The 24,803-nt window shown below is 33.2% G+C and overlaps 1 protein-coding gene and 1 long non-coding RNA gene across 2 annotated transcripts in view; one reads left to right on the top strand and one right to left on the bottom strand.

The window, feature by feature from the left end:
* Window positions 1-5,107, bottom strand: part of LOC148942332 (uncharacterized) — a 105,068-nt gene extending 99,961 nt beyond the window's left edge. The window contains exon 1 of the mRNA XM_089103297.1: window positions 5,057-5,107. The gene's annotated coding sequence lies outside the window, so the exon portion shown is untranslated. The remainder of the gene's footprint in view (window positions 1-5,056) is intronic.
* A 5,131-nt stretch (window positions 5,108-10,238) lies between these two features.
* Window positions 10,239-24,420, top strand: LOC148942331 (uncharacterized). The gene is made up of 3 exons (XR_016143177.1): window positions 10,239-10,456; window positions 13,014-13,123; window positions 22,506-24,420. It is a non-coding gene; the product is annotated as an uncharacterized LOC148942331 (long non-coding RNA).
* The last annotated feature ends 383 nt before the right edge of the window (window positions 24,421-24,803 follow it).

Genomic DNA, 24,803 nt, shown 5'->3' with positions numbered 1-24,803 from the left:
GTCCTTGAGGCAAGAGGAACCAAATGTAGAAAAATAATTGGAAAGTCAAAAGATCATAAAACAACAAGAAGAATATTCTTATGTATCATTGCATAATTGGAATGTATTAAAGAACCTACAAGTGGGCCAAACTCATTTGATAGAATATTGAAAATTCTAGTGCATTTTTGAAGACCCAACTGATTTGAGGTCATAGGCCATTCAGTTTCCTACTCATCCTCTATTTTGCCACCTGACCCTATAGCCTCCATGACATCGAATACAAACTCTGATGTTGTCATTTTGGAGACTTCAGAGAAGGTGAAATGCAATGTCTTCAATCCACCTCAATATGCTGTATTTTCAATATCCTGGGGAAATGTTTGGGGACCAAAGTAAAATTATGAGGGACTATTTGGGGAGAGTAAGTAAACACCCTTAGGGAAGGTGAAAGGAAAAAGATATAAAACTGGAGGGTCATGTGGACCTTCAAATTTGCCTTGGGGAAGGGGTGGGAGTAAGTTAAAGGAAACAATGCGCCCAAGCTATAAAAGAGGAGTTGGGGCCCATGCCCCATTTTTAACATATAAATGTCCCTTTTTCTCCTACATATAGATTTACCTATTAATAAACGATTCAAACTGTAAACAAGAAAATATTAACACAAGTAGGGCTGAGAGCCCCACCTCCTTCTTAAGACCAGAACATAATTTTCATTTTAGTGAAAACAAAATACATTTTAAATGCTTTCAATTTTTTGACTCTAATGATTAAGAAAATTAAAAAGACTTTAAAAAGTAAATAACAGTATATGCACATTAAACTGACAATCCATGTTGATTTGTTTTTTATTTAAAGTAAAGTTCTAGTTAAGTTCTGATCTTAAGAAAGCATGGAAGTTGCCAGCCCTATATGGGTTTGATTCAGCTCACCACCACCCCTCAAAAATTCCCTGGATCTTTCACCTTGATACCCATAAGCATAGTTGTATTAGTCACAGTAGTAGTATTAGTATTATAGGCAGTAGTATTGATAGTAAAATCACTAGTACTAGTAGCAACAGTCACTGGTGGATCTAAGATTACTGGGGGACTTCAGGCCTCCTCTCACCAAGACTTTTTCTGGCAGTCTCATTCTTTTTTTCAACACCTTTTCACAATGAACCCTTCCCCATCCAACATTTAACTCTAGATCTGCTTTTGGAATTAGTAGTATTAAAATATTACATTTTGGTTAGTTGAACATCCCTCTCATTAAGTTCTAGAAGTTTCAACTTAATACAATTAGCCAATGCTATGACATTGATCATATGTCTTTTTGATAACCTGCATATTAATATACTTTTTGAAATTTACATAATAATGCTCTTAGCCTTACAAGTTATTGCAATAGAAGTAGTAGGGTAAAGGCACCAAGGATTCAACAGTGCAATTTTGGAACCACTTTCAAAGTTTTCTTTCAACACAAGATAACTCTGCTTAAGCATGACTTGGAGTGCCATCTCTTGAAGCTGCCTTTATGTTTCAACAATACAAAACATTGACACTATATACAATACAACCAGATAAGAAAAAAACATTCAATTCAGTGAATATCCTGTTTTCAACAAAAAAGAGCTCCTGACAATTTTTCAATTATTTAATGTTCAGACTGTCATTACTTGGTTATTTATTGGAAAAAAGTGTTGGGACCAGCACAAATGCGACAAGATAAATCAGATCTTCTCTGAAAAGTAGCCACATCAGCTTTTTTGATAGAATTGTATTAAAATAGCAACAAATATTACATTGTTGAAATTACATTCCAAGAGTTGAAAATTCTTATTTAATGTAGCAGAATATAAGGCCAACTAAAAATGTTGCTTAAGCCAAATTCAAACATAAATATTGGCTCATATGAAGGGATTTATTTCTTTTAAGAATATCTCATTGTAACCTTGTCAAAATAATCAACAAACAGCAACACACCCTGTCAAAATATAGGTGACTGTTAAAACTTCACTGACCATGTAAAACAGATGAGAAATAATCAGTGTCAAAATTCCAGGATCCTCTGATGAAACCATAGCTGTCAAATTTATGGGTGCTTTCTGCATAACAAGATATTTTGAATTTTATTATTTCTAATAATATTTAAGATGAAAAAAAAACTTTAAAAAAACGTTTTTTTTTTTAATTGTAGTCTTACTTTCAGAGGATAGATTTTTCCATCATCTGAGGAACTGCTGCTTGGCCTCAAACCATATTCATATTTTCAAGCATTTGACTTGTTTGACCACAAAATCCTAATTCTTATGTCACTGAATAACTTTAAAGTAGACCCTCTCTTAGTATATTTTTTAATATTATTTCTTTCAAATAGATCCCAAGTTATAAAATAAAAAAATATTTTCTCTAAGCCCCTCCTCAGTTAGTGTGGAATTCCTCAAGAAACCTTATTGGGACTACTCTTATGCATAGTATTGATTATTGCAATTGGTAGAGGATTTCCTCAAATATGTTAATATGTAGGTGACTTGCTGATCCTTGAAGTATGTCACAGAAATATCAAAAGTGACCTTCTCAAAACCTAACCCATGTTTTGGATGAAGCTAAGAATCTATATATAAAGTAAATTCCCCTTAACCAAACACAATCAGAATAAACTTCTTTAAATTTACTACCAGTTTTGTACACTCTATCCCACCCAAAACACTAGTGAAACATGATAAACTCCTTGGTGTTACAATTTCTAATAGTCTCAAGTGGGACAAGCATATTTCTAGACTTTCCAGATAAAGAATAGTCAAAACTAAAATTTTTCATTCCAGATAGCATTTGGAGATGCTATTCCTGTTGCATATATGCATCTGTGAAAAAAAGAAGAATCATGTGACCTAGGTCAAACAATTATACTCTGTGTGATTGTCCAATTTCATTTCTATACTTGAAACAATTTTTCTGGTTTTTTGCTTCTACTATTGGAATAGTGTTTTATACTCTTATAGATTAAGCAAAGTTGAAGAGAAGCAAAGAAACAATATAACAAGAATAGACATGTTGAATGCATTAGGTTCAACCCACAAGAATTCTCCGGGTGTTTCAACACATGTCAATTTAAATTCTGACCTGCATGAAACAGATAATTTGTTTGTTTTGTCAACCTGTAGGTAAAAACACTCCAGTTTCAGAAAATCAGACCTTTGTATATTTTTCTGATAAAACTTCAAACTTCTAAGGAAACTGTTAGTTCCTATATTTTGTCCTACATAATGAAACCCTTTTCAAATCAAAAGTCTTTAAATTAAGCCTACTGGAGTTGAAAGTGTATTTTTTTCAGAGAATCTGTCAAATCATTGGTGCTTTTACCCTATTTGAATTAGTTTTAGTAGCAGTAGTAAATGTAGCAGATGTAGTAATATTAGTAGGAGTGTGCATATAATGCCTTTGGATCAATTAATCTTTGCATTTAATCATTGCCTGAAAGTCCCAACTTAATACCCAAATCCACTCTTGGGATATGCACATTTGACAATGTGTATGCACACTGTTCCTTTTGATTTAGTTCAAATTTGCCCTCAATATTGTAAATGTAGCACTAGTAGTAGTAGTGGTGGTAGTTGTAGTGCAAAAATACTGCCTTTTGGTCAATAGATCATCTCCCTTATGATTTCCTGGAAGTTCAAAATTAACATACTTTTGACAACCCATAACAAACAGTTAGCTCCTAGATTTTTTCAACATACTAAAAAACACTTTTCAAACCAAAAGTCTTTAAATTAAGCCTTCTTGAGAAGAAAAGTTTTCTTTTTTTACAACAACTGTCAATCATTGGTCCCTTTACTCTATTTGAAGAAGTTTTAGTAACAGTAGTAAATAGCAGAGGTAATAATATTAGTAGGAGTATGCATATAATGCCTTTATATCAATTGATCTTCACCTTTAAGCATTCTCTGAAAGTCCTAACTTCTCTCTTTTGATAATGTGCAAACACATGGTGTCTTTTTGTTTAGTTCAAATTTCCCCCCTCAATATTGTAAATGTAGTAGTGTGGTAGTAATAGTAGTGGTAGTAGTATTCAAATCTTGCCTTTTTGGTCAATTACTCACCTCTTTCATCATTTCCAGAAAGTTCCAGATTAATATATTCAGTCATTCCTGAGTAAAACCCTTTTGACAACCCATATAAAGATAATGTGTTGTGATTTAGTTCATTACTCATCTGAACATTGTCTGAATACCCTTTGTCTTTTGGGAAAGTAAAGTTTGAATATACCTACCTTTCTCAACATCATATACTATATGTAGGCCAAAATAAAGAACAAATTGCCTAGTTTATAGCTCATGGCCTGAAGGTTGAGGGAGGTTAACATTCCCAAAGGCATGCATACTGGACCTTTCAACAATGCTGGATAAAATATATGTAAAAATTTTGATTTGATGCTTGTTTTGGAAAATGATGGCTTTGGGCAGAGGGGGGAGGAGGGTTGGCCACCCTAAAATCACTTAACTATTATGAAAGGGCACCATAACTTCCAATTTCCAATCAAATGAGCTATATTTGAAGTTTATACAACCACCCATTCTATGAAACCTTATATGCCCTCAGAACACAACTTAGAACACTTGGTCTAGGGCACTGGAGGGCTGTGTCAACTCTCCAGCTATTGTTACATGTTTTTTGTACTATTTTGAATAAAAAAGCTATTTCACATTTTCAATCAGATGTTTGAGCAAAATAGGGTGTCAGACCAGGGATCATTTACCCTCTATCCATTTTGAGCCTTAAAAGGCTAGGATAATAAAACTTTCAATTTCCACTTAAGTGAGCCTCCTCTAAAGTTTATGACAGCCTCTACCAAAAAACCTTATATGCCTCAGGGGCATAACTTACAACTCTTTCCCAAAGATTATCAGGGAAACTCAAAATTTGCATTGGATACATTTCAGGAAAAGGGAACTGAGTGGTGGGGGTTGAATTCTAATTCAACAAGCCCCTTCCAAAGTTTATATAACCATATTTTTAATTAGAAGCTAATACACTGAAGTACCAAGGAAACCAAAATAAAAACGTATTTAGACTTCTAAGCCTAATTATACCTGAAAACCCAAGTATAGGCTACTGGGAATTTTTTTTAGTTGAGTTTTAACCAGGGTTGACAACAGCTCAAAAACAGGGTTGCCCATAGAACAAAAACATTCGTAACGTCCAAACTGTTAAAACGTAACTTTTGATAGGAAAGTCTCTTTTCAATGCAGGGTGCCTTAATTTTGATATCAAGAACGGTACTTAAATGGGGGAGGGGAAATTTTTTGCCTGTATAATTTGAAAAATATGTGTTTACGTAATCTCAGTAAAAATCCTCCCTTCAACTTTTAAAAGGTGCCTAAAAAGTATACAATTAAAACAATTCATGCTTCTTTCCTTTAGGAAATTCCCATTTATTCAACTGTAAGTGCTGCTTCTAGTTTAGTTGCACAACAAAAAGACACCTCCCCCCTGATGTGTGTATATAATCCCAAGCTACTACGTATTTTGCTTATTTTGTTGTTGTTGTTGTTTTTAATTGCTATTATTAGTGTTTTAAACCAAAAGTTTATGAGTTATACGTATAAGATAAAAGGCAAATCAACAAGAGTTTTTCAGAAGAGAATATAATTAACTAGATTTTTTTGTTAAATTTCAATAAAAACAATCTTAATAAATTCAGCTTCTTCAAAACACCCAAAAATCATTTTAATCGCTCCTTTCCCGTCTAATATTTTAGATTGGCTCGGTCTCAGTCCCACCTTCTCAAGCTTCAAATTTGCATCACTCCAACATGAAGATTTGAGCAATTCCAGGTGACAGAGTTTTTTGTTTTGTTTTTATTTTATCAAGTAAAAAATATTTCAATCGTAGTCTTCGGTTCTTATAGGAAACAGTGGTTATTTTACATAAAATGCCTTTTTCAGTTTGTAATTTAAATCGTATCTTCCAACCAAAAGAAAGCAAGAAATCGAAGAAAAGTTCACACAATTCAACCCCAAGAATGTTATCCTAAACATTTTTGATGGGTCTCAAAAGTCCAGGTACGTGCAAAAAATTTCTAATGGAGGAGGTCAAACAATAAAACAAAGTTTAACTCATTTTCAAAATGAACTAAAAAATAAAGAATTATTTTTTTATCAAGAATATATGAATATAATCGAACATGAGGGACACAAAAAGCATCGGGTTTTACATAATATAAACACCAAATTTACATTGGCTTTTAATGCATAAATGGAAAAAGTCGATTAGTTGAGGAAAACAAATAAAGAAGATCAAATTATGCAAAAACGATTTGATTTTTTGCCCTGAATTTTCACATATTATTATAGATTCTGGAAAAAAAAATAATTTCAATATTTAAATTTTCCAATTAAAAAAAATAAAAAGCCTCACCCAAGATTACAACCTAAATTAACTTAGCCTCGGGAAGTGCTCTTAACATTTTGCTATACTGATAAAAGTGGAATGTAACTGAACATTCGGAAGTGGTTGAAAAGTAGTTCACAAATTCAAAAAATTGTGTGACGAAGAAATAAATAGAAGATAGAACAAAAAGATCAGTGAGTTAATAAAATAGAACTGGAAATCATTTAGTTAAAAAAAAATAGGGGGGGGGTAATAAAAAGCCTATTATTTAATAAGGAAATGCCGAAAAATCTGAAGAAATTTAAATTTCAGGGGGTTGGGGGCCCAGTCCAGCCTGCGTGGTCCCTATGAATGTGTTTTAAGTAAACCGTAAGCCTACCCTATACAGATGCAAGACTGTTTATCTTCTTCATAAAAATGGGCATTGGCCTAGTTATCTTTTCCTAAAGCGAAATATTTAGTGATTGTCCTTTTCTGAAGAAAACATGCTAAACACACAAGCAGTACCATTAAATTCTTTATTTTATACTTTTTCGAAATATCATGACCCTTTTCTGAAAATACACTCACCACCCTGATGGCCCGGGATATAGCCCTAGGAGTATATTAAAAAAATCAATCAATAAAATTCTAACTTTACAATATGAAAGAACGCGAAAGAATATAACAAGAAAGAATGTCTTCACAAGATTCGACACAACGATGAATTGAATTTATACAGTTACATAAGGGCCCTCAGATGGGGGGGGGGGGGTTAATGTCATAAAAGTGACCATGATATTTGGAAAAAGTCTAGCATAAAATCTAAAATACCGGTTACCCCCCCCCCCTCAATGCATAGATATAACCAAAAAATGGCTCATTTTTACAGTTTCATATATTTTGTCAATATCAGCTGTTCATAATCCCATATAAAAAGAGCGAGTTTCGCATATAACATCTCTTCTCGCGTGTGTAGGCCCTACCAGTGAATTGAAAAGTACCATATCATCTTATAATCACTTTTTTTTAAGAAATTAGCTTTTATCATTATTCACCTGTTTTTATTACACATTTTCCTTCTTGACTTCAGCTAGCTCCTTCGCCATATACTTTCAATTTCAATATGACTATTGACGGAACAAGATTCAAACTCAACACTGATGAAATTGAAAGTTGATGAGGTGACTAACTGACTATTATCACTTGACACTAAACAAATGATAATCTTATGCTCTTGAGAGAGAATGTTATCTTAACTTACTATGCAAGTAAGCGAAGTGGGTATTTTCTCATCCTAATAACTGAATGATTGTGTGATGAGATTAATTGACCGCGATGTGAAAGAATGTTGATACCCATGGCAGGGTAATTAAAATGCGAACAGCGGATTTTTTCACGGTGGGGAAAAAGTCTACTCAGAAAATGTGATTTTACTCATTATTCAAAAGTGTAACATAATTGTGATATAAATTCAAAAAAGTAACAAAAATGTAACGTTTTTAGGACCGTAACGTAAAACTTACCAAAAACGGCACGAACGTAACCTCGGAGGCAACCCTGTCCAGAAACTGTCCCGAAATTTCGAAAAAATCCCGGAACACGGCTTTTAGGTTATAAGACATAGAGCTGCACAGTGATGACGTAAAAATCAAGGCGCGTAACTCGAAGTACGGTGAAACGTGGTTTCTAGTTCTAACAAACAACTGATTGTCAATATTTCTAGCATTATTTCGACATGAAAACATTCTGGTGGATTAGTAATCTACGCCAAACTTTTTCAGCCAAAAAAATTCGCCAAAGTTCCGAGAAAACTTTGAAAACTTCGTTATTTGAATTTCCCGCCAAAGAACTGACTTCACGCTTCGCAGCCATTTAGCGCGTCCAGACTATCCATTTTGTGGGAAAACGAGACAGAAATCTGGAAAAAGGAAAAGTCGCCCAGACTAGGTGTTTTTTTCAAAAAGTATCTTTACAAATTTATCAGCTATCCTCATGAAATCTGTTTTTCTGAGCCAAAACCTATAGAAAACAAATTTAGAGCCTCAGTTTGACAATTTACCTTCTTTCTATTCAAAACAATCTAAGACGACTATATCTATCACTTATCATGTCTAATCATTTCCTTCTTCTGTAATTTTTTCCAGAAAAGCTGTCCACACTACCACTTCCGTCCCTTTTTTCCATTTTCTGTCCCTCTAATTATTCTTGCACAGATAACAGAAAAATGGGACGGAAGACCTGTCTACACTCCCAGATTTCCGTCCCATTTTTCCAGAAAATGGATAGTCTGGACGCGCTAATATTCAATATGGCTTGTCAAGCGGTAAAAGTTGCCTTTTATCACGTCTTCTCACGTCCCTTTCCATTTCACCATCCCTGCTTTTATGTTTAGTGAAAGTCTCGTCAATCAAGAAGCGGACAGTGGAACTATTATTCGTTTTACAAAAGCATCCTTTTGAAATCTCAAGGCCCAAATTCACAAACCAGAAAACCTGAATTCCGAACGTAATAAAATCTGCAAAAAATCAAGACGATATCATTCAAACATTCAGTACACTGACTCTTCATAGTATAAAAAAGAAATATGCTCCTTTCACACGAAAGAATCCGGAAGAAAAACAGATCCCTTTTTCCCGAATCTGGATACTTAGAATTCAACTTTCTTGGTATTAATCCGGGCCTTTGGGTATTTGAAGAGAAAACTGTAAACCAACAGTCAGAAAAATAGTTACTACCAGGTTATTAGTAAAAAGTACCAAGTAAAGCAACCAACTAAAAAAGTAACTAATTTTTCAGATATTTGTTGGTACGGTTCAGTAATCATTACGGTAACCACAGCTCAAATGACAACCCTAAGAAAGTGGACAAATGAGCTTCAGTAAATCAAAATAAACTCGGTTAGAAAAAGTATAAACACTAAGTCTTCTTAAAGAACGTAATCCAGATAAAAATTTTCAATTTTTCTTCGTTTATCCGGAAACTCATCTGCAATCTTCAAAGTTTGGAACTTAAATACTGAGTGGAATATCATGAAAGTGTATATAAATATTAAAAAAATCTCGGGAATACGCTGATAGATATCAGAGCGACCTCTGAACCAATTTATGTACGTTCTTTAAACAGCAGAAACGTACGACTACGTATGTTGAACCTAAACTATTGAAACTTACTGCAACATCAGGAAATCACAGAATGCTGAAAGATTATTTGGTCATTACTTTATAAAACTTATTTTTCGCGAAGGTTCATCTGACGAACACCGAACTAAAAAGACACTGGAACTGAGCTGTACAGATCATAACCAGTTTTCCGATGGTATTTATTGCTTTTGCTGCCCTAGATTTCGGAATAAATTGGAGAGTCATAAAATGACGTCAAGAACTCAAGTGAATGTTTTTGTTTTGAATTCGTAGCTCGTCGTCACGTTGGAGTTGAATTTTCAAAAGTCATGTCCCGAACGAAAAAATCGTTGCCCCAGTGTAATAGAACAAATCCAGAAGGAACAGACAAAACAGAGAGTAATTTTTATACCATACAGTACAAAATAGTAGACTAGCAGCCAAAATCATTGAAAATCTCTTTTTAATCAAAGAATCACGATTTTTAGCAAAAAGTCCCATTTTTGTACAAAAAATCCAGAGAATCCCGGATACAAAAAGAAAAATCTCGGACCGCAAAAAAAAATCCCGGAAAACCGGGATTAATCCCAGATGGTAGCAACCCTAATTACAAGGTCTGTAAATATTTTTATAATCACGTTGCCAATGAAACAAATTTTGGAAAACCACGAAACTGAAAAGAATTAGCGGAAACTAATTCCTGAATTTGACAATGCTTTTCATTTATGAAAATTCGAATCTCACAAAATCTGCAAATTCCTATATAAGTGAAAATCTAACTAGTGAATAAAATGATCTCATCTAGTTCTGAAAGTGACTCTTCTGATTTGTCAGAAAATGCATTTGATGGTGACTAATCGCTAGATGGTATTTAATTACCATTTCAGGATATATGTTCCAGCCCCTTGTCACACTGCATGTAGCTTCTCTTTCTATCTAAGATGACAATAACACGCCTCGTGAGGAGCCTGGAAGTTCATTTGAAGGTTTATCATCATGGTAAGCAATTTAGGCATAACCCAATTGCTTCATTTTATCTAAATTAGGCATAGCTTATAAAAATGGGTAAATTTCTAGTGGGCTATGTAATTTAGCTAAGATGAAAGTGAAAATGTCATTTGAGGCCTTTTTTTATGCTCTTTTGTAATTCAAGAATTTGCTTCTGGGGCTAGTTGGATTTTGAGCCCTCAAAGGGGCCCCAAAGTTATTTCATTTTTGTAACCAAACAAAAAAGCTTCAACACTAGTTAAGCTATTAAAAGTGGTTAAAAACATGGTAAATATATACCAAAACATATTATCGAGTTAGGAATAATGTGAATACACCATTCAATGCCTTTTTTAAGCTGATTACGAATATAATAAGCATTTCTATCGGAAATGTATTTCAGCCCCCCCCCTATATATGCCAATTCAGGGTTAGGTTAGGTATATATATAGGGGGGGGGGCTGAAATTTGTTTCCAATAGAAATGCTTATTATATTTGTAATCAGCAAAAAAAAAAGCATTGAATAGGTGTATTCACTCTATTCCTAACTCAATAATATGATTTGGTAGATATTTACCAAAAACATATTATTTGTTTAAAAATAAGTTGGGTAAATTTTTAGCAGTTCATATTATTGACTTACAAATAAAGTGAACATACCAGTTGATGCCTTTTTTTCCTCTTACAAATATGATAATTGTTTATATTGGAAATTCAAATTTAAGTCCTTTCAGAGCTCTTGAAAATAACCAAAATATTTCTAGGTTTTGGGTGAAAAAGGCATAAAACATCTGTTTTAAATTACTGTTTCATTATAAATCCTTTTTTTTAATGTTATATAATCCACAAGCACCAACAATTAAGTTGGATAAATGAAAGTTCAGTAAATTAACTTTGCAATATTATGCTGTTTTCTTCTTCCTTAACGCTGAATGCTCAATAATGCATTTTCAACAAAATATTGAAAATATTAAAAGCAACAGAAGAAGGTTTAGCCACAGAAAAGTGGTACAGCCTTCTTCACTGTTTTTGTTGCTTTCTTGACAGATCATTAACATGGGGGATTAGTCCCTCTTTTTGAAACTCCCTTGTTTCTGTTCTGCCAATAAATTGTGAATTTCTTCCACTATAAAAAAGTGAACTTTACATTGCAGGAAGGAAGCCAAACAAATCATCTGATGACTGGCATTTTTGGCCTAGAAAGTCTTAATCAAAAGGACATTTAAATTGCAGTTATTCTTGACTTGGAAACAAAAGAATGCATGTGTCTAGATAGCTGAATTGTTCTAAATAGACTAAAGGCAAAATAACTATAAATTCCAGGTTTTTTGTATGCCCCCCCCCCCCCAAATTTGGGGTAAGGGCTATAAGTTGGGCTAACTGCTCATTGTCATTATATAAGGTATTATGGGCCTCTAAAATAACTTAAGGTATTAAAGCAAAACTTTAAGGAAATGTTGAGATGGATATCAAACATAAGCAAAACAGTCTATGTGCTAGCTGGTTGTGAAAAGGGAATTTCTGCAATATCTAAAGAGCAACTAAGGGTATTAAATTGAACATTTCAAGGTATGCTGAGGAGATGTTGAAAAAAGACTTTAGGTCAACCAGATCCCCCCTGCTCTTTATAGTTGCCCCCTCTGCCAAACAGTGACCAAAATCTTTAAATTGTCATTTCGTCAAAACTAGTCAAAAGGCCTTATAGGTATAGTTTCAGGAATGCTACGCCTCATAGCCCTGGGTCAAGGGTTGTTAATTATACAATTTGCCCAAAGTTTATATGCAGCATTTATCATTAGGAAAAGTGGAAATGTTTGATTCTTGGTGTATTGGAAAAAGCTAAAGGGATTAAGGTGAAACCTTAGGGAATGTTAAGGGTAAGTTACACTAAATCAAAAGGCATTAAGTTCAACCAGTTTATCAAAAAGGAGGATTGTCAAAACTAGTCAAAAGACCTTATAGATATACTTTCAGGAATGCTATGCCTCATAGCCCCGGGTCAAGGATTGTTAATTATACAATTTGCCAAAAGTTTATATGCAGCATTTATTATTAGGAAAAGGGGAAATGTTTGATTCTTGGTGTATCAGAAAAAGCTAAAGGCATTAAGGTGAAACCTTAGAGAACGTTAAGGGTAAGTTACACTAAATCAAAAGGCATTAAGTGCAACCAGTCTATCAAAAAGGAGGATTTGTAATATTTTAAGAACACCTGAAGATATTGAGCTGAACCTTTCAGGATATGCTGAAGGGGATGTTGAAAAATCGTTTGAGGGCCGTCAGCCCCCTTCCATGCTTTTTTCAATTGAAATACCTCCAAAAATATTTGAAAAAAATTTTGAAATAGACAATTTCTTCAAATAGTCAAAATATTGAATAGCTATGTTGACGACATTGTCCCTTTAGCTTTGGGAGGGATGCAGAACATAATAAAATACACTGTGTGCGTCTTGGTAGTCATGAAGACGTATCATCAATATCAAAGGGATAGCTTAGAGTATTAAGTTGAAAATTTCATGGGATGAAGAAAAACTATTGGAGAATAACCATGCCCCCTTTCTCTTTTTAGATGCTCCCTTCTCTTACCACTGATAAGAAAATTAAAGGGATTATGTTCAGTACAGTCAAAAGGTCTAGAAAATATGCCTCTGGGGAGGCAACACCTCTACAGCCATCAAGGTAAGGATTGTAAATTATGCAATATGCCCTTTTTTACATTTGCCAGATTTATCATTAGGAAAAAGGAGGAATGTTTATTCTAAGTGCATTTGAAAAGGCTGAACGTTCAGTTTATTTTTCGAAAAAATAATCAAAACGAAAAAAATTGAGAAAGAACGTGCAGTTTATTATTATGATGTACATTATGCTGTTTGTCCATTTTTTAAAATGCAGGATTTATCTTTAGGGAAGGGAGGGCTGTGTCCAAAAAGGCTAAGGGCATTGGAGCAAATCTTGGGAAATGTTGAGCTAAATCAAAAGAAAATAAATGCATCCAAGTTTTCAAAAAAGGCCTATCTACAGTAATTTAGGTACAGGCAAGGGTATTAACTTTAAACTTTCAGGGCCACTTCTACTACTGCTACTATTGCGGCTGCAAATGAGACTGGTTATAACTGCCAAGTAACTACTTCATGCTGTGACAACTCAAAACTACAACTGTATACAACTGCTAATACATCTATTGGTGACTACTTACAGAGAAGATTGAGAGAGATGCTGAAATTTGAAGCTTTAGTATTGAAAAAGATTGATGTTGAAAATTTGAAACTTTGGCAATCAAAAAGGAACAGAAACTAATTTAAATTAATTATCAAAAAAGAAATTTTCCAAGGAAATGTAAAAAGCCATTTTAAAATTTAGACCAGGATGGATAAATTCCTATAATAATTGAATTTGAAGACAACCAGAAATAACTTTTAAAGAATATCTAAAACCCAAAATGACTAGAAATAAAACAATCAAAGCAAACAAACATAGAACTGGTACTAATATAAATAAATCTTACTATGATTAAAAGTTCAATTGAATATTCAAAACAAAATCAAACCAAACAAAAGAACTACAAACATGAGATTGATTACTGCCCAACTTCCCTAATTGTAAAAGTCTAAAGCCTACTGTGTCATTTATTGAAAAATTGGCTATGGTCCGCTGCAGCACGTCACTGCCTGATGCTGCTTTTTTATTAGGAAGGCATCTGTTGGTTTTCTTATTGGGGCATCTGTTCTAAATACCCTAGTGACTTATTGTCTAAATCCAAATAAATGCAAGAGTCTGTTAAAGTATAACACTCTGGAATGTACTATATGGACCATCAAGAACAAAAACACCTATACTACATAAAGACACAGTTAAATTCGCATAAAACGCAGAATAAGCAACATTAGTAAAAAAATCCTTAGGATCAGGAGTCTTTAAGACTTTTATAGCACAACATTTTTAAATAAACGGTAGAGTTCGCCTCCTTCCATGTTTTTTTTTTCATGATACTTACTGTTTTATTCAATGAAACCCAGAAATCGCACTATAACAGCTTTCAATGCTGTGTGTGTCACAATAGTGAAGCAGCTTTTATTCTTTGCTTGCAGCGGAGAACAGAAAAAACTAACAATTGACAGGGATGGTAAAAGAAAATTTTCTTGAAAGTCTTATGTATAAACGTTATTATTACAATTTTCTTTTATTACAATTTTTATTACGAAAGAATTCTTTAATGCTAGTTTTTCAAATGTGAGCCTTCTTTTGAATACCGTATTTTCATTACATTTTTAATATGAAATATACTCCCAAAACCTAATAGAATATGGCTTATGGCATTTGTACTTTGTACTCAATGCCTCTTTCACTTTTCAAAAGATTTAAATATTCGGGAGCAATGTTATCAGATAAAGGCAGTTGGACAGAATATTTCAAAGAAATGACTAAGAGGAGACAACTTTAAAACATACAATCTTTCAGGTTAGCAAACATATTAATGAAAGAAAAGGATTTCAAGTTTGTGTTTTTTTTCTTTGATGTTGTTTTTTGGAAAGTGGATTTTCTTCATTTTTTATTTATGATATGATGATGTTGCCTTAGAACACTGTTTTATATTGCCTTGTTTGGATTTTAAGAAAACTTTTTGTTATTATGAAAGAAAAACTTATAATTGGTATATCACGCTTTAGGTTGGACGTTGCATAGCTCACAATATGTATTCGGCTCTCACGATAGACATAAAGAAGACCCTAAACAAACCCTGCGACATGTTGAGCATATCAAATTAGCATTTACAGAACTCTTTCCTGGAAGCCCTTTGGAAAAGAATGTCAATAACACTTTGTATCTTGCTATGCATTGCAGCAAGTCTCTTATGCATTGAATCTTGCTGGAACGTACATATACTATACAAAACACCAAACGTTAAAAGAGTGAAATCACGTATTTATTAACAACGCATGTTAAGCATTGCATTTCTATTGAAACATATTTTTTGATCATATATTATTATTGAATCAGCCCATTACCCCTCCACCATCCTTCCTTTTGAAGTTATGCATTAAATATGACTAGAACTTTCATATGCAATGCAAAACAACGCATGTTAAGTGTCAAATCTGCAACTCTAAACAAATAATTTCGTATAAGAACGGCCGTACAATCATCAGTTTTTTTTTATGTTGTTTTTTTCAAAGCTTAGTATAGTGACACTATTTTAAACAAACAGTCAGATATCTTGAAACTCATTAAGGACGGTCCAAAAACAAATTCTTTACCCCAGTACCCTCCTCTATCGAAATTTGAATATTAAAAGTTATGTTAATTATGCATGCCTGAGCTAGAAAAAATATAATAAAACGGGAAGTGCAAGAGGAGAAACTTTTTCTCTTGTAGGTATTCTTTTATGACGATTTAGATCGTAACTTTAAGCAGAACACTTGTTATACTTATCACAATCGAAAGATTTTCCACCAATAAGAATTATTTGATGATTAGATAAACCAGATCTTGATGAATATTAAATAAAAAAAAACAAGTTTTTTAAACTGAAAGTAGGGGCGACATTAAAACTTAAAACGAACAGAAATTATTCCGTATATGAAAGGGGCTGTCCCCTCCTCAACGCCTCGCTCTTTACGCTAAAGTTTTTTATTGTTTTTAAAAATAAAGTTGTGAGACAGAGTCAAACTTTAGCGTAAAGAGCGAGGCGTTGAGGAGGGGACAGCCCCTTTCATATACGGAATAATTTCTGTTCGTTTTAAGTTTTAATGTCGCCCCTTACTTTCAGTTTAAAAAACTTGTTTTTTTTATTTAATTTCTGATCGTTTTTTTAGTTAATGCAGCTTTTATTTTGGCTCGCCGTCATTGAATAAGTAAACAAAATTTGCATAAAAATTTTACTTTTCTTTTGCTAAATGGTTGTCTCTAAATTTGGTTCTGACGTAATTTACAAATTAACTTACGTAACGAACTTCTATATTCGTATATTTTTCTTCTGGAAAAAATACAAAGTTGCAGATTTTTGCAGATATGAGCTTGAAACCTATGTTATAGGGTTTTCTGATACACTGAATCTGACAATGATTTTCATTAAAATTTTTTCACTTTTAGGGGATGTTTCCCCCTTCTTTAAAAAATCAGGTAAGTTTTCTCTGGCTCGTAGCCTTTGATGAGTAATACTAAACTTAACAAAATTTATATATTTAGAATCAGCATTATAAGCCCATTCTTTTGATACATTTATTGACATCAAAGTTCTGTTTTTAAAAGTTTCGCTTACTATTGAGCCGTATCGCTTGTTTTTTTTTTATTGTTTTTTTTATTACGTATATGTTATTACGTATATGATGGGGTTCTCCCCTTAGTCAATACCACACTCTTTACGTTAAAAGTTAAAAAAATTTAATTCACACACCCCTGAATCACAAAGGCCGTTTAATTAGAATAGATAGCTCTTTTGAAAGCACTAAAAAAAACTGTAGCGTAAAGAGTAAGGTATTGACTTGGGGTCGAGCCCCTTCATTTACGGTATTATTTCTGTTCATTATAAGTTTTAATGTTGCTCCTTGCTTTCAGTTGAAAAAACTTGTTTTTTTAAATTTAATTTCTGATCGTTTTTCAAATAATGCTGGGAAATCTGGCGCCCCCTTAATAGAAATGTCCCTTACCCCAAATAAACATCCTCCACGGAAAGATTTTCCCGAGTAACCCCTCCTCCAGCCCCCCCCCCCACCAAAAAAAAAATTCTTCCTGAAAATGTCTGTATACTTCCCAATAACCAATACAGTATGCAAGCAATGGGCAAAGTTCACAACTTGGAGCCCTTCCCCTGGGAACTGTGGGGGATTAAGTCATCGTAAAAGACATATTTATTAGATTTTCGACTATGCTAAACAAAATGGTTATCTCAAAATTTTAATTGGGTGACTTTGAGAAAAAAATGAGCATGGGAGGGGGCCTAGTTGCCCTCCATTTTTTTTAGTCACTCAAAAAGGGCACTAGAACTTTTAATTTCCGTTCCAATGACCCTTCTAACGATATTCTAGCACCACTGGGTCAATACGATTACCCCTGGGAAAAAAAAAACAAATAAACACGCACCCGTGATCTTTCTTCTGGCAAAAAATGCAAAATTCCACATTTTTGTAGATAGGAGCTTGAAACCTCTACAGTAGGGTTCTCTGGTACGCTGAATATGATGGTTTAATTTTAATCCAGACTCTGTAATTTTTAGGGGGTCATCTTTCCTTTTTTCAAATATCGACCAATTTTTCTCAGGCGGTTATCTTCTGATAGGTAAGAATAAATAAAATTTATATTTTTGAAATCTGAATTAAAATTTGATTGTTTTGCTGTATCTATTGGTACCAAAATTCCAGTTTTTAGAGTTTCGGTTACCATTGAGCCGGGTCGCTCCTTACTTACAGTTGGTTACCACGAACTGTTTGAACATTTCCTTCATGTATTTCATTTTATAGATTTTTCTCAGTATGAGTTCTTTGATGAACAGGTAAATCGGAACTTGAAGTAAAAAGTTTCTTACAAATATCCAATCATACGGTTTTTCTCTTTGTATGAGTTCTCTGATGACGAGATAAACTGGCAGTTGTAGTAAAACGGATTTCACATACATCAAATTTGAAAAGTTTTTCTCCAATATGAGTTCTCTTATGATTAGATAAATTGGAACTTGTAGTAAAACTTTTCTTACAAATATCACATTCAAACGGTTTTTCTCCAGTATAAGTTTTCTGCTAACGAGATAAACTGGTATTTTTAGTAAAACGTTTCTCACATACATCACATGTGAACGGTTTTTTCCCAGTATGAGTTCTCTGATGATAAGATAAACTGGTACTTTTAGTAAAATGTTTCTCACATACATAACATTTGAAAAGTTTTTCTCCAGTATGAGTTCTTTTATGATTTGATAAATTGGACCTTGTAGTAAAAGCTTTTTTTACTAATATCACATTCAAAGGTTTTTCTCCTGTATGAGTTCTCTGATGATAAGATAAAATGGTACTTGTAGTTCAATGTTTCTCACATACATCACATTTGAAAGGTTTTCTCCTGTATGAGTTCTTTGATGAATAAATGGACGGGTTTTCGGCGGAATGTTTTCTCACAAATATCACATTCAAATGGTTTTTCTCCAGTATGAGTCGTTTGATTATTAGATACATCGACACTTGTAGTAAAGCGTTTATTACCTATATCACATTCGAAAGTTTTTTTTTTACAATATGTGAAGCCTCTTGTTTTTCCTCATCATTTTCTGCAATTACATAAATGTGACTCGGCATTTCATTTTGACAGTTTAAATTCATTTCTTTTTTTAGACATAAACTTGAAAGACCTGGCATACTAGTTAATCCGCGTTTTTGTTTGCAAATATCATTATCAAAGGATGCTACAAGAAGGAGAACTAATATAATAAAAAATTAACTAAAAATACCAATACTTGTATTTTTTTTCTTTTACCTCTTTTTCAATTTAGCTCACAGCTCAGCTTTTGACGTTTTTAGCCTTACACAGCTATCATAAAATCACCTTTAAAAAATATTATAATTTTCTTTTATTACATTTCTTATTACGAAAGAACTCTTTAATGCTAGTTTTTCAACTGTGAGCCTTCTTTTGAATACCGTATTTTCATTACAACTTTAATATGAAATAAACTCCCAAAACCTAATAGAATATGGCTTATGGCATTTGTACTTTGTACTCAATGCCTCTTTCACTTTTCAAAAGATTTAAATATTCGAGAGCAATGTTATCAGATAAAGGCAGTTGGACAGAATATTTCAAAGAAATAACTAAGAGGAGACAACTTTAAAACGGACAATCTTTCAGGTTAGCAAACATATTAATGAAAGAAAAGGATTTTAAGTTTGTGTTTTTTTTTCTTTGATGTTAAAACAAAAAATTGCGAAGAAAGGAAGAAAATGAGGACAATTAACAGCCAGTGAAAAATTGAAAAATTATGCAAATATTTCGGTCAAGACCTCCGCTTGACCGTCCTCTTTGATGTTGTTTTTTGGAAAGTCGATTTTCTTCATTTTTTATTTATGATATGATGATGTTGCCTTATAACACTGTTTTATATTGCCTTGTTTGGATTTTAAGAAAACTTTTTGTTATAATGAAAGAAAACTTATAATTGGTATATCACGCTTTAGGTTGGACGTTGCATAGATCACAATATGTATTCGGCTCTCACGATAAACATAAAGAAGACCCTAAACAAACCCTGCGACATGTTGAGCATATCAAATTAGCATTTACAGAACTCTTTCCTGGAAGCCCTTTGGAAAAGAATGTCAATAACACTTTGTATCTTGCTATGCATTGCAGCAAGTCTCTTATGCATTGAATCTTGCTGGAACTTACATATACTATACAAAACACCAAACGTTAAAAGAGTGAAATCACGTATTTATTAACAACGCATGTTAAGCATCGCATTTCTATTGAAACATATTTTTTGATCATATATTATTATTGAATCAGCCCATTACCCCTCCACCATCCTTCCTTTTGAAGTTATGCATTAAATATGACTAGAACTTTCATATGCAATGCAAAACAACGCATGTTAAGTGTCAAATCTGCAACTCTAAACAAATAATTTCGTATAAGAACGGCCGTACAATCATCAGTTTTTTGGTTTTTTTTCAAAGCTTAGTATAGTGACACTATTTTAAACAAACAGTCAGATATCTTGAAACTCATTAAGAACGGTCCAAAAACAAATTCTTTACCCCAGTACCCTCTTCTATCGAAATTTGAACATTAAAAGTTATGTTAATTATGCATGCCTGAGCTAGAAAAAATATAATAAAACGGGAAGTGCAAGAGGAGAAACTTTTTCTCTTGTAGGTATTCTTTTATGACGATTTAGATCGTAACTTTAAGCAGAACACTTGTTATACTTATCACAATCGAAAGATTTTCCACCAATAAGAATTATTTGATGATTAGATAAACCGAATCTTGATGTATAACATTTCTTTCATGTATTTCATTTTAAAGATTTTTCTCAGTATGAGTTCTTTGATGAACAGGTAAATCGGAACTTGAAGTAAAAAGTTTCTTACAAATATCACAATCATACCGTTTTTCTCTTTGTATGAGTTCTCTGATGACGAGATAAACTGGCAGTTGTAGTAAAACGGATTTCACATACATCAAATTTGAAAAGTTTTTCTCCAATATGAGTTCTCTTATGATTAGACAAATTGGAACTTGTAGTAAAACTTTTCTTACAAATATCACATTCAAAAGGTTTTTCTCCAGCATAAGTTTTCTGCTAACGAGATAAACTGGTATTTTTAGTAAAACGTTTCTCACATACATCACATGTGAACGGTTTTTTCCCAGTATGAGTTCTCTGATGATAAGATAAACTGGTACTTTTAGTAAAATGTTTCTCACATACATAACATTTGAAAAGTTTTTCTCCAGTATGAGTTCTTTTATGATTTGATAAATTGGACCTTGTAGTAAAAGCTTTTTTTTACTAATATCACATTCAAAGGTTTTTCTCCTGTATGAGTTCTCTGATGATAAGATAAAATGGTACTTGTAGTTCAATGTTTCTCACATACATCACATTTGAAAGGTTTTCTCCTGTATGAGTTCTTTGATGAATAAATGGACGGGTTTTCGGCGGAATGTTTTCTCACAAATATCACATTCAAATGGTTTTTCTCCAGTATGAGTCGTTTGATTATTAGATACATCGACACTTGTAGTAAATCGTTTATTAACTATATCACATTCGAAAGTTTTTTTTTTACAATATGTGAAGCCTCTTGTTTTTCCTCATCATTTTCTGCAATTACATAAATGTGACTCGGCATTTCATTTTGACAGTTTAAATTCATTTCTTTTTTAGACATAAACTTGAAAGACCTGGCATACTAGTTAATCCGCGTTTTTGTTTGCAAATATCATTATCAAAGGATGCTACAAGAAGGAGAACTAATATAATAAAAAATTAACTAAAAATACTAATACTTGTATTTTTTTTACCTCTTTTTCAATTTAGCACACAACTCAGCTTTTAACGTTTTTAGCCTTACACAGTTATCATAAAATCACCTTTAAAAAATCTTACCTTGTTATATTCTAAAAAGTCAATTTGAGGCACTATTCTTATAACAGATAGAATTCTTTATTTCTCTTCTTTCTTCTTTCTTTTTTAATTCTTTTTTTTCATACTGCCAAAATTCGTCATGAACAACCACAGAGCATGCAATGATGAGATTGATGCCTTTTTTATGCTCTTGATAAATATAATGATCTCTTCTATCGCAAATTACTTTTATAATAGATTCTCACTTTTACTTGTCTTCGAAACGCAGACAATTTGAGCCTTTTCTTGATATTATGACGTCCAAATGGACCTTAAATTAGAATTGGTGCCTTTGTAAAATTACATTTTGCTTGGACCTTTAACTTTTGCCTAGGCTTGTCTTTTGTCATTATATATATATATATATATATATATATATATATATATATATATATATATATATATATATATATATATATATATATATATATATATATATATATATATATATATATGTATAATGTTTTTGTGGTAATTACTTGGCAAAAAAAAAAAAAAAAAAAAAAAAATGAGAGAGAGGAAATGATAAATACACTTCTCAATCCATCAATAAAAGTTCAAATAGGGATAAAATCATTTTAATAGACAGTGATAAATTTAAAAAAAAACAAGACATTTCAGTCACATATTCACTGATTGTCATCAGTGACCAACATCTCTAGTAATTTTGTGAAATTTATCGCTGTCTATTAAAAGCATTTTGTCCCTATTTGAACTTTTATTTATCGTTTTGACAAGGCAGTGTGGTCTCCAAAATTATCTACACTTCTCAATTTTCTAACTTTTCCTCGTTTCGTTGTTTTTCACTTCTTTTAGAATATATTAATTTTATCACTGCTGCAAATGAGTTGGAAAAAAAGAAAAGGGCTATTCATTTCAATATTGAATGCTCTTTCCAATCAGATTTTTTTATTATTATTTTCAAATGTCTTCTATTCTCAGGGCTCATGATGTGCTGCCAACTGAAGTTATTTATCCCTGCTGTCAGACCCCCTGCTCCCACTTTACTTCCCCGCCAAATAATGTTCGGATTTGCAACAACACAGCTTCAATTACACATTCAAAAAGGAGGAAATGATACAACTTCTCAGTAAGCGACAGGAAGGCAAGTTTCCTACACGGCACCAGACTTCCACTGAACAAAGCCATAATGTTCAAAACATTTTATTTGAGTAACATGTGGAAGCATTGTTCGATAATGCTAGAATTTGGTATTAGCTCAAGCACGAGTGTGGACTGGAGGTCAATGTGTAGTGAGGTGCTTGAGAATTCAGCAGGATACCAGGAGCCAATAGGAGGTGAGGGTGTTAAAGTGTTTTGGTCCGACGAAAATATAATATGAGGAGGCCTCTCAGCCAGGTTTGGGTATTTGGAGGAATTGAGAGGGTGAGCAAGAAAAAGTTTATTGTTCCGCTCCTAGATGGTGGTGAGACTTTGAGAAGGGAAAAAAAAACTTCTTATCCCTCTCACTCAAAGATAAATAAAGCTGGGTTCAATAACTATGAGGGACTGCTGGGCAGCATGCTCCAGTCTGTCAGAACTCGGCTTAACTCACCACCAAATACACCATTCCAACAACTTTGTTGAACCTGAGGATTTGACAATCCACACACAATGTATTGAGAGGCTAAGGCGCACTCTGAAGAAAAATTGCATAAGGTCAGGGATGAAGAAACTGTACTTGAGGCAGTACATTGCTAGATTTCTCTTCCTCGAAACCTATGAGCCAGAAGAGTACCTGCATTATTTTTTAATTGAAGCTAAAAAGCTTTACCCCCCTGCGTCAGAGCCCTAATCTTCTAGAGTAGTGGAGGCTGAAGCCAACCAAGGAACATATTCTGGTGAAGATTCAGATGAAGGGGAAATCCGGCTGGTTTCAGTTTCCAAGACTGTTTAACTGCAATAATAAATGTATTTATCTTTTTCATGTTTTTATGCGTTAACTATCGTAATGTTGAACAAATTTTGGCGCTGAGAAAACGTATTATATTATTTTGTCGTAAACGCATACTTGAACGTTCGGCTAAAAAGAAAAAGAAAACGGGATAGTATTGCAAAATTTTATTTATCCAACTTTTATTCTTCCAACTTAATCGTGGAAAATCAGTGCTTGTGGATTATATAACATTAAAACAAATAGATTTATAATGAAACAGTTAGTTTGAAACCAATGTTTTAAGCCTTTTATGTACCCAAAAACTAGAAATGTTTTGGTAATTTTCAACAGCTCAAAAAGGGCTTAAAATTGAATTTGCGATAGAAGCGATTAATATATTCGTTAAGAACATAAAAAAGGCATAAATCTCGTCCTTGCGTGCTTTGTGGTTGTTCGTGACGAATTTTTGCAGTATGTTCCCTTTTTCCTTTTTTTTAAGCTTTCTTTTTCTTTTTTTTCTTTTCGATTATTTTTTTCAAAAAATAATTGGTTGACCATCAAAACTTAATTTTAAAGAAACTACATTAATTTATAAAAATAAGGGGGCTAACGTAGTTCATATACATTACAGTGCAACTATGTTTTTTGGACAATCCCACTATTAAGTAAATTGATATACAAACCGAGTTTCTGATTATTGAATAAAGAGTGGAAAGCAATTAGCCTTTAAGAGTACTTCAAGTAAAAAGAAATTGTGGAATGCCATTTAGACTTGTATTTTTTATTCAGTTACTCTTTCACCGTTATTGAGAAAGGGTCGTCCAATTTAGTTTTGTGGTTTTATTTTAAGGTTTGGTTTTTTATATTTTATGCGAATTTGTCGGGGCTTAGAGGTCAAATGGATGGGCTCTAATCTGTTTGGTCGGTATTCCTTCAGTCCAAAGAACTGCTATTATTTTTCTTTCAATGAAAAAAAGTTGTCAAATCCAAGCAGCATTTTTTTCGGCTGTTTTCGACGTTCCAGGTGTTTACCCCCCCCCCCCACCACTCTGCGGACCCCCCCCCCACCCGCGGAAAATACCCACCCCCACCCCCCAGAATATACCCCCAAGGAAAATACCCCCCCCCCCCCCCCCGCAGAAAATACCCCCCAGCGTAAACTTCAGTTAGTTGCCCATAATACACAAGTAACAAAACTTTCCCCCAACGGAAATCAATAAAATAAAACCCAAATAAAATCTCAATTCTGGCAAGCCTTCTTTTGCACAGGGGGGGGGGGTATTTTCCGGGGGGGTATTTACCTGGGGATAAAGTATTTGGACAGTTTGGAGTCAGAAACAATTCTTTCTTGGTATATTGCCACT

The sequence above is a fragment of the Artemia sp. Qi Xiang Cuo genome, chromosome 17, assembly GCF_049724085.1.
Source record: "Artemia sp. Qi Xiang Cuo chromosome 17, ASM4972408v1, whole genome shotgun sequence".
Lineage (NCBI taxonomy): Eukaryota > Metazoa > Arthropoda > Branchiopoda > Anostraca > Artemiidae > Artemia > Artemia sp. Qi Xiang Cuo.
This window is presented reverse-complemented; position numbering and strand designations above follow the sequence as displayed.